Source organism: Gossypium hirsutum, chromosome D04 (assembly GCF_007990345.1).
Source record: "Gossypium hirsutum isolate 1008001.06 chromosome D04, Gossypium_hirsutum_v2.1, whole genome shotgun sequence".
Classification (NCBI taxonomy): Eukaryota; Viridiplantae; Streptophyta; class Magnoliopsida; order Malvales; family Malvaceae; genus Gossypium; species Gossypium hirsutum.
The window spans coordinates 56,688,105-56,697,423 of NC_053440.1; the positions used below are offsets into that span (position 1 = coordinate 56,688,105).

Here is a 9,319-nt window from a genome sequence, read left to right on the forward strand (position 1 = left end):
GTTTGAATATTGTAAATATCTTATTTTATTGTTAATTTTGTTACTATTTTAGAGGCGTTTGCTTGTTAAATTGCACTTATCTTAGTGTTATTTAAGTATACATTTTTTTTATAATTTATTTTCAATTTACCAGAAAACATTTATTTTAATATTTTTAATATTTTTGACGTATTATATTTTTAAAAAAATAATTCAGAAAAAGTTAATACAAGCGGGCGAAACCATACTTGAAATTGAGCATTTTTCAAACTCAAGCAGGCTAAAATTTTGATTGTGCCTGGACGGCACATGTAGTCCTCTAATCACAATCTATATGTGATATTATGAGCAATTATAATTTAGAAGCGAATAAGTTGGGCGGTAAGCCGAAAGACAAGGAAGATGAATATCAAAAAAAGGAGGAGCAGCTGTACGAAAACCATCGTCGCTTGCAACAACTAATAACTATACATTTACAATTATTATTATTTCCCCTTAAATTCCCTACATTTTCTCTTTTCATTTTTCCTTTCTACGCGTATTTTTCTTAAACCTTCTTTTCTTGTTCTTCATCTATTTCTGCCACCTTTTTTCTTTACCCTATTTTTCAACTTATTTTTTTTCTTTTTGGGAGTGTTTAAAAAAAAGAGAAAAGGGTTTTATGTTTCTCCTTTGATTTTCTGGTTTTTGTTGATGAAAGTTGATGAAAGAGAATGGAGTCAATAGGGATTTGTAAGGTTACTAGAATTATAAACATAGTTTTGTTTTTCACATTAGACCTACGTTAATTTGATTTTCTTTTTTGAAAAAGATTAATTTTTTGGTGTAAGATTATGTGGTAGAAAAAGAAAACGAAGAGAAAAACCAGAAAGAAAATTACAGCAGGATTCTTTTTAGCATAGAGAGAGGAAGAGGAGAAATGTCGGAGTTGAAGGAGTCGTTGACGCTTGAAAACAATACGTCAAGCCCTTCTCCTCCGTCACCATCAAAAGACTCAAAATCAAATGAAGAATCGAAAGATGGTAATTCAACGCCACCGTCGAATTGGAGCCCTTCACCGCCGAGTGCTGGTGATGATGTTTCTAATAAAAAAGCATCTTCATCATCTTCAAACAACGAGTCGTTTGACCAATCACCACCTTCGCCACCGCCGAAAAAGAGTTCACCCCCTACGTCGTCACCATCGCCGGAGACACCTCCTAATCCTTCTAATAAACAATCACCTCCTTCACCATCACCACCACCATCATCATCATCATCACCACCACCTTCACCTCCTCCTCCTCCTTCTCCTCCTCCTCCTCAGGAACAAACTCCACCACCTTCATCTCCTACCCCTTCGAAGAAACAATCACCTCTTTCACCGTCACCATCACCGCCACCTCCTAAGAAACAATCATTATCACCTTCATCACCTCCTCCTCCTAAGCAAAAATCATCACCACCTTCAGATAGCTCTTCTAGGAACTCACCACAATCTCCGTCGGGAAAATCACCCCTTCCTCCCCCACCTCTTCTGACAACTAGTCCACCACAACCACCATCTTCCGAAACTTCAAAATCACTATATCCTTCACCTGCATTTTCATCCCCAGCACCAAATGTTGTCACTAAAACATTGGCGGAACTTTCTCCTCACGCGTCAGCTATTCGTCCACCAAGCCCACCGCAAAGCTCCTCTAATGCAATCGGCGCTTCTCCCCCTTCAAAAGGTGGCCCTAATGATCAAAAAGGACATTCTATTCCGAAAAACGCTAAATATGATGTTATGATTGATGCAACGGTGGTAGGGGCTTTTTTCATCGTAGCATTCATTGCCTTGTTTTTCTTAGTGAGGAAAAAAGGGAAAAAGAAAGAAGCCTCCACGCCGCCACCTACTAATATTGAAGTGAAATCAGGTAAAATAATACATTTTAATATTTTTTCGTTAACCTAATATCGGTTTTAAGTATTAAATGTTGGCTTATACAGGATTGGTAAAGTCATTGATTCCATTAAAATAGAAAAATATATGTTTGACTCTTTTAAGTTTTATAAAATTATAAATTAGTATACGGTAAAATTATATTTTGGTCCTTTAAATTGAAAAATATTTTATTTAATATTTTAGAAATTATAAATTTATAAGTTAATAAATTGATGAAATTACATTTTTAACTCTCGTAAACATATGCCAAATAACTTCGACCCCTAACAAATTTTCTGGCTTCACTCCTGTAGATCAAACTATAAACATGTGTATACCTACCGAATGGATAGTTTGGGGATGCCATGTTATGAAAATAGATTATATCATTAAATTTTAAGGGGATTATTTTATTTTTTAACATGTTAGATTCAATATGCCAATAGGTAGAAATGTGTTAAAAATTTGATCATGTCCCATCAACTCTAAACTAACATTTAGCATCAAAGTTAATAGCTATGCTTGTAGAAGAACCTAATTGATACGATACTTTGAAAACTTCTGCCTTATAATTTGATCCATAGTTTGGGGCTTCTAGTGGAATTAACCCTTTTTTTCTTTAATTGTTTCGATTTAATTTAACAATCATCTTAGTTATGCAGATGCGGCCTGCTATAATCCTCAACTTGATGGCCTGGATTCAACTTTGGTGAACTGTTCGGAGACTCAAAGATTGAATAATTACCACGGTCCAGAATCGGGTATCATAGCCGGTTCCAAGACATTCTTCACGTACGAAGAGTTGATGGAAATGACCGACGGGTTCGCTCGTGACAACATTGTTGGTGAGGGCGGGTTCGGGTGCGTGTACAAGGGTCGTATGCCCGACGGGAGGTTTGTGGCCGTTAAGCGATTGAAGGTAGGTAATGGGCAAGGCGAACGAGAGTTCAAGGCCGAAGTTGAGATCATAAGCCGTATTCATCATAGGCATTTGGTCTCTTTGGTTGGATACTGCATATCTGAGAATCAAAGGCTGCTAATATATGATTTCGTGAGAAATAAAACCCTTGAACATCATTTGCATGGTAAGATAATTGGTTACTTCCCAAATAAAAAAAGGGTTAAATTGCAATTTTGATCCTTCTACTATACTCAAATTCTGGATTATCTCTGTATTTTATTTTGGTGTAATCTGGTTTTCTACTTTTATGATGTTAAGAAAGATAACTATTTTAATTAAAATATCGACATGGATTTTTCTTCAAAAATCACCCTTGTACAAAATGATTAACTATTTAAATTAACTTATGACGTTATAAAAGTACTAGAGGATTGAAACGCCATATTTGAATATAATAAAGGGATCATAGTAAAAATTTATCCAATTAAAACTATGATGATTGGTTCTAATATTGGGAAATCATTGTGCACCACCAGGTAAAGGAATGCCAGTGCTTGAATGGGCCCAAAGAATGAAGATTGCAATAGGAGCAGCCAAGGGTTTGGCATACTTACATGAGGATTGTATGTATCTATTCATTTTCTTCTTTTTCAATTATTAAAATGATCATAGTTTAGTTTTTTACTTAATTCTGGTTTTGGTCCCTTTATTATGCTAAAGTTAAGGATTTAGTCTCTTTAGTTCAGAATTATAAAACACTTTATTATGCCAACTTTTCTTATTAATCTATACCTACATTTTAATCTGAATAGTTAACTATTTGAACTAAGTTAAGACATTATAAAAGGAGAGAGACCTCGTACAAAATTAATGTATAAGGATTAAAGTCCTAATTAAACTATAGCAAAAGGATCAAAACCATAATTTGACCTTGAAGTTTTCAAGTGTCTACAATATTAAAAAGCCCCCTAAAGTATATTGTCTTATTTAGATAAGCCCTATACTTTTTTGTAGTCTAAATAAGCCCTTATCTTTTGAATTATACCTAAGGAAGCCCTTATTCTCAAGTGAAATATTGGTTTATCTTAAAGATTTACTTAGGTAATAAGTTAAAAGATTAAGAGCTTATTTAACTGTACAAAAATTACTATGGTTGTGGTGAATTGAGTCTTAGTTCGACTGCTATGGTTATTGTTGCCGATGCAGGAGGATGTGGATTTGAGTGCGCTGAAACGCATTATCCTCTTATTTATGGGTTGGGGAGGGACTAAACTATTGGTAGTTCTAGGCATTTTGTCAAAAAGATCTGATATAACCAAAACTTCTAATGGGATTGTTTTAAAAAGAAATTACTATGGTTGTGGGTTGTTGACTTGTAACTAGTGTATTAATTTTTATTTTGTTTTATGCTTATCTTCCTTATGGATATATTTTCAGGTCATCCAAGAATTATCCATAGGGACATTAAGTCAGCAAACATTCTATTGGAAGACGATTTTGAAGCACAGGCAATGAACTCTTCCCCTCATGCACCTTTGAAATAATTTAATTATTTTTTCTCAAATTCAAATTTTTTAAAATTGAAGGCCTTACATTGTAATTAAACAAAAAAAATTCTACAGGTGGCAGACTTTGGACTTGCCAGACTTAATGATTCTAGTCAATCCCATGTTTCAACTCGTGTGATGGGAACATTCGGGTAGGTCATGCTTTTCAATAGTTGAGATTGTTTTAATTTATATGTCGGTGTAAATCAGATACTCATTCTTATAATTCATTTAAGTTTGATTAAAAAAGAAAGAAAAATTCACGTTTAATTCAATAATTATCGTATCAAGCTTGAGCTTGAGTAACTCGAGCACCATAATACTTTATTTGAACGGTTTGTGAGCATAATTAAGCTTTTCATTTTATGATGTCTTTATATTATGAAATTACATTTTTAAGTTTGTTATATAGAAAGAGTTTAAGATCAAGCTACTCAAGCTCGATTATGTCTTAGCAAAGCTAGAATTTAGAGATTTGATGTTTGATCGAGCTTGAGCCCAGAATTTTATGTTGAGCTTAAGCTTGTTGCATTCAACTTGGAAGTTGTGGAGCTGTATAGTTTAGACATTGTATTAAAAAGATTATACTTTTAATCTTTTTACTTTTATAATGCCATTAGATAGTCTAACTAGTTAACACCATCAAGTATTCTAGTTAAAGTGCTAATGTTGATTTATTTTTAAAAGAAAAGCCTTCCAACTCATCTTACTGATATGTATTTTTTCTATTGGAAGGGTACTTTTAAGAAAAATCCACATAAGCATTTTAGTTATAATAGATAATTGTTCGGATTAACTAATAATATTATAAAAGTAAATGGTAAAATTAAAGTATAATGATTATATCTCAAATATGAGAATAGTAGAGAGATCAAAACCATAATTTGACTACTACTTGCTCATTTTTTCAATACAAATATTCAATTATCTATGAATCCCCAAATCCTAAACTAACTAAATTGGAGGACATTACGAGCTTAAGCATGCTCAAACCCATAACTTCCAACTTGTTGTAACAGTAATGGTCACAGTCGAGCTAAGACTCGTTCTATTTCTATTTATTTCATACTACATATTATAATTAGTGATTTCATTTGCCTTTCAGGTATTTGGCGCCAGAGTATGCATCAAGTGGGAAGTTGACGGATAGATCTGATGTTTTCTCATTTGGAGTTGTGCTTTTAGAACTTATAACGGGTCGAAAACCTGTTGATCCGACTCAGCCTCTGGGTGATGAAAGTTTGGTCGAATGGGTATGGATCTGAATCTAATAACACCATTGACTTTTGCTTTCTCTCTAAAGTTGTACACCGGTCTCCATAACATGTATATTGGTAAATTTTTGGTATAATTTGATCCATTTACTTTTATAATACCGTCAATTAGTCAAACTAGTTAAGAATGTTAACTATTCTAGTCAAAATATTGACATAAATTTTTCTTAAAGACACCCCACTCAACACATTAAAAGAAATCATATCAGCTTGATGAGTCGAGAGTGTTATATACAAAAAAGTTCTACCTTAACATTTTAATCAAAATAGTTAGCGGTATTAATTATTTAGACAACGGAACAAAAATAATGTCAAATTATAAGGACTAAGTCCTAAACTTGAACATAATAATGATATCAAAACCGTAACATAACCAGTTATTTTTTTTATATTAGTGTATTTTCTTTGTTTTCTTTTTCAATTGAGCCAATGTTATCATGGTTTTTGGCAGGCACGACCTCTCCTCATTCAAGCCCTTGAAACTAGTGATTTTAGTGAAATAATTGATGCAAGGCTTGAAAAGCGTTACGTAGAGAGTGAGGTATTAATGATGATCGAGGCAGCCGCCGCTTGTGTGCGGCATTCCGCCACAAAACGGCCTCGCATGGCGTTGGTAATGTTAACGAACTTTGATATTTTCTTTGTTATTATTATTATTTAAACTTTCGCCACTAATTGTTGCTCTAATTCTTCATATCTCGTAAAACTTCGTTATTTGACAATAATATTCTATGCATATCCATTAGTATGGGATATAGATAAATTAATCAAGTTCAAAAATTCATTTCGATAAACTTGAAATTAAACTTAGCCCAATTTGATCATAAAAGGTTAAACAATTTTTGCTTGACATGATACAAGTCCAAAATAAATCGAACCCAACATAACCCAAATCCTAAATGATTCGAACAAGAAGCTTGAAATGATTCAAACCCTATATGATCAAAACCAAAATTATCTGAACTTGAAAAGCCCTAGCCTCAAACCGTAACTTGAAATGGCTCCAGAAACTAAAATAATTCAAACCCAAAATGACCAGAACTCGTAATGGCTAAAGCTTCAAACCCAAACCTAAGAAGATTGAGTCTCGAAACTGGACAAAACTGAAACAACAAAATATTTAAAATTTTGAATTTATCCAATTCAAATTAAATAAAAGTAACTCAAATACGAAAAGATTTGAACAAGAAACTTGAAATGATTTGAACTTTAAGCGATTGAAACCGAAATTATCCAAACCCGTAATAACTCGACTTAAAAAGCCTTAGACTCAAACCTAAACTAGAAATGGAAACAAGATGGAGCTACTCTGAAAATGAAACAACCCTAACCTAAACTACCTAACCTGAAACAATTCAAACCATAAATAATTTAAAACCCAAAATAACTTAAGTCTCAAAGTAGAACTTAAGATGATTGAGACTCGAAATTGGCCAAAACTAAAACAACAAAAAATTTAAAATGTAGGTATATCTAATTTAAATTAACTTGATTCAAAACCAACCCGATTCATGTAATTGAGGGGCTGAATATAAATATTTAGATTCATTCAAAAAGTATCCAGTCGAGCATCTACTTATATCTCACACTCGTAAACAGGTGGTAAGAGCATTGGACTTTGATGGATCTGATCTAACAAATGGGGTAAAAGTCGGTCAGAGCACTGTTTATGATTCTGCCAAGTATAGTGAAGAAATTTTGAACTTCAGGAGGATGGCACTTGGTAGTGACAACAGCTCGGAATCGGACGTTTACAGTGACGAGTTCACTTCAAGAGAAATATCACGTGGACAACCTTCATGGAGGTCCGAATGTAGTTCAAGCGAATTTACGAGCGGCGAATCAGAGCTTCAACCTATTAAAAAAAATGGTAGTGGATATAGTGACAATGGCACATCGGGGAACTGCAGCGGCAGTCGCTTCAAATGATGGTCGATTATTTTTGGGTTAAAATGTTAATGAGTGTTTTTTGCAGGGCATTTGTTTTGTAAATGTAGAAATGCCCTTTTACTTAAATTCCCTTTGAAATTGTAATTTTGAGCATTGGGGAAAGATAAAAGTGATCCTTCTCTAGAGTTACTTAACTCAAAGTTGGGTTTAGTTTTGAATGATAAAAATTGCTCTCAAACGACGTTTGGTTGGACAGTAAGAACGGTAAGAAGCTCAATATCCATTTCAGTAAAATTTCCGATTCGAGTCTTATGGACAGAGAAAACAAGAATGTGCCATTTGTTTAAGGGAGTCCTACTCTGCTTGACTTCGAATTTAGTCAAAGCCTAATGTAATTATCCAACACCGAAAATTTTAGACAAAAAGAAAATTGTATGTATATTCAATGTAAAAGAATGAGGCAAACTGAAAAATGATTAAGCACGTTCTTAAAAAGAAAGTAAATTACTTTTATAGGTTTTGAATTTGTTCATTTAACTATTGAAATTTTTAATTTAAGTGTAGATAAGATTATAGCTTTTATTATTTATTTTTTTAATTTTTATTTTGGTTACTAGACTTTTGAATTTTTTACAATTTGACCACCAATATTTTATATTTATCAAATTATTTATTAATATTTTGATCAGCATTTTCAATTTATGATTTGCTGTAAATATAGCTTTTAGAACAATTCCCACAACATTTAGATTATTTGCCTCCAGGAAATCACCATCAAAGTTCAATTTAATCCAACTTTCTGGTGGGTGACACCATTTCCTTCTATCATTTTCTTGTTTTGTTGGAGAGAATATTTGTTCATTGTCTTTGGAAATTAAGCACATTATCCTCCTATTTATGGGTTGGGGAGAGGTTATGAGTTGTTTTAGACGCTGTGTCAAAAAGAACAGATATGATCAAAACTTATAATGATATTGTTAAAAAAAATCACACATTTCTATATATATCGAACAATAACTGGAATTCAGATCTTATCTTCTATATAAATGCCCTTACTTGAAGATAATTTAATAAACCACTCTTAAAACTTCTAATTTTTTTTCCTTATCAATTTTAATCCTACTACAACTTGTAAATCAGATGTAACATCCCAAATTTTTCGTATAATAAGTGGTATTGTTCTAAGACTTAGTACAATAAAATATAGAAGAGAATTTGAAGATAGGTATTCTAGATGGAGCCTTAAAGAGTTATTTTGATTTTTAGAAGAGGAAATTTGAGAGAATAATTGTGAATGTGAGATCTTAGTACAAATGAGACTAAATTGTAAAGTTGGAAAAGTTGAGGACACTGGTGTGATTTGATCAGATTGAGGAAATCAGAGTTAATAATGACTGTGAAGCATAAGGATGACTCGGGTTGAGTACTAATTTGATAGAAGTCAATTCGAGAACTAAATTAGAAAAGTTGAAAAGTATACGGACTTATGGTGCAAATTGCCCAATGGTGAAAAGACAAGTTGCAAAAGGCATTAAATAACTACTATATGATCAGAATAGTATATAAGTGCAAGCAAAAGAAATTTTTGGACTGCATTGAATAAAAATGAAGGTTTAGGGACCAAACCATAAAATTTTCAATTTTATCGAGAAAGGTCATGAATGCAAATTTATGTATGGATAATTAATAATTATGGTTGAAAAGTATAAACTAAAGGAATTTTGAAAGATGAAGTGTCTTAAATGGAATAAAGAATAGTGATGAGACAAAAAAAAGGACTAAAATGCAATTTTACCACATAATGAGCATTTTGGTCATTTTT

At 32.7% G+C, this 9,319-nt stretch overlaps 1 pseudogene; it reads left to right on the top strand.

The window, feature by feature from the left end:
• The first annotated feature begins 608 nt into the window (after positions 1-608).
• LOC107898029 (proline-rich receptor-like protein kinase PERK13) lies at positions 609-8,042 on the top strand (annotated as a pseudogene).
• The last annotated feature ends 1,277 nt before the right edge of the window (positions 8,043-9,319 follow it).